Below are 2,500 nucleotides of genomic sequence, written 5' to 3'. Positions count from 1 at the left end.
AAACTAGAAAAAGTTGAAAACCCGACCTACGTTGGGATCGAGCTGGACAGACAGTTTTCATGCAAAAACCATATCTGGAACCTGAAGACGAAGGCCAACAAGAGACTTAACCTTCTCAGACGACTGGCTAGCACTTCATGGGGAGCGGACAAGGATGCACTCAGACAGCTATATGTTGGCTATGTACGATCTGCCATGGAATATAACCTAACCTTACAGACAGTCTGCAGCAAACCAACTCAGAGGTCTCTTGACAAAATTCAAAATCAAGCTGTACGATTTATCTCCGGAGCTTTGTGATCCACTCCAACTGCAGCTTGTGAAATCCATACAAACCTGGAACCCTTGGACTTGCGGAGAGAGGCAGCAGTAGTAGAGATGAGTGAGCGCTACAAAAGACTGGAGAAAAACCACCCAAACAGGAAAATAATTGAACAGAGACGACCAAAGAAACGGATTCATGGAAGATCAATACTTGACACAGCCACTGAACAAGCAGAAAAACACCATCTTCCATGTAACAGAGAAATGCTGAAACCTTTAAGACCAGAACTCCCCCCCAAACACTAACATCGAGAACGCCAACATCAAAACCTCCCTCATAAAAGAGATGGTGAAAAAGGAATGTGACCCAGTAGAACTGAAGACAACAGCTCTGAAGACAATTGACTCCTACCCTAGTGATTCAATTCATATTTATACAGACGGGTCAGCCTTCAAGGGAACTAAAAACGCAGGCTTTGGGGTAAGAATTGAACATCCTGACAAAACACGTGAAGAGCTATTTGACGCATGTGGTACTTCTTGTACAAATTACGAGGCTGAGGCAATCGCCATTGAAGCAGCAATCCTCCACCTGACCAACATTTTCATAATATATCCAAACAAAATCAAGAACACTATTATCTTCACAGACGGAAAGTCAGTACTCCAAGCTCTGGAAAACATGAATTTCGAAAGCCCAGCCTGCCTATCTGTGGCTCAAACAATCAACACCTTCCTACAGACCTATGCCGTCGACCTGACACTGCAGTGGATACCTGGCCACAGCAACATCCCAGGAAACGACAGAGCAGACACCCTTGCCAAGAAGGGAGCATCACAAACACAACCACACAACCCAGTGTCACAACAGACAGCCAAGAACATCATCAAATGCAACACCAGGGAACAGTGGCTGAATGGATGGGCAATGTGCAAAACTGGAAGAATTGTATTTGCACACATGACAGCCCCCAACTCTAAAGATGCAATAAATTCCCTGAGTAGAAGAGAACAAGTCACAATATTTCGCCTGCGAACACAACACATACCACTTAATTCCTACTTTAATAGGATCCGCAAGGATACCCCACCTGACTGCCCGTTGTGCGACTGCCAGGATGAAACAGTACCACACCACCTCTTTAGCTGCCCAGCACTTTGTGACCTGCGTAGCACCTACCTACCTGCCTTCCCAGACATCGGAAACACTCTATACAGCAACAAAGCACAGCTGATTAAAACCTGTCATTTCTTTGCCATATCGACAGACCGAAGGGCTAGAACCCAAATGGCCGCTGGATCGGAAAAGTAAAGTAAAGTAAAGTTCTCCCTTCGACTCCCAAGTGGATAAAGTAAGAAAAGTTAGTAAGTAACGTATGTTAACTCGGAACTCGTTGATCTAGATCTTCATAAAGACAGCCCACCAGGAAGATTAACGTAGCTTGTGTCAGTGGTGTAGGGGTTAGGCGCATCGCCGTCGTATGCAGAAGACATTCGCTCGATCCCCGTATGTCAGCTTGCATTGTTTCCTGTGTCGTATTTAACAGAAGCAGTAATGTCTCTGTTTTTCAATTGCCTTTTTTGGTAAGTGTTTTACGGCGCTGGCAATTGCATAAGGTCATATGAGTGCGCGGGACACATCAAACATTTTCTGTTGGTAGGAAATTTTGAATTCTGCCAGGGTGACGGCCGAAGCCTACTCTTATCGATTTTAGACCACCAAGGGATCTTTACCGCGCGCAACTTGCGCACGGGACCTCTGCGATTTTTCGCCTTTTTCCGAGAAAGCTAGGTGTAGATCTTTCCTACCAGGAGATCAGGGGTGTGGCTGAAAGACGGCAGTAAGAAAGAGCCAAGGAGTAGCAGTAGAAAGGCTGCAGAAACAGTCAGGAGCCCAGAGGAGGGGGCAAAGGAGGTGAGGGGGTGGGGGCGGAAAGTGGAGACGAAAGCAGACGAACATAACATTGGTAGAGATCAGGAAAGGAGGTGAATGGAGACAATTTTAGAAAAGAAATTTTTCCCGTCGCTACCCGGATTCAAAACAGTGACCTTTTGAATGAGAGGCGAACACCTTAACCTCTAGGCCACGAGAGCTCCATTCAATTCCCTGCAATCGTGTGTTATCGTATTCAACTCCAACAGTTATGTCTCTGTTTTTCAGTTGCCTGCAGTCGTGTGTCAGGTCGTGTGTTGTCGTAACATCCACGAATGTACCCCCCCCCTCCCCCCATCCCCA

Source organism: Aplysia californica, unplaced genomic scaffold, assembly GCF_000002075.1.
Source record: "Aplysia californica isolate F4 #8 unplaced genomic scaffold, AplCal3.0 scaffold00424, whole genome shotgun sequence".
Lineage (NCBI taxonomy): Eukaryota > Metazoa > Mollusca > Gastropoda > Aplysiida > Aplysiidae > Aplysia > Aplysia californica.
This window is presented reverse-complemented; position numbering follows the sequence as displayed.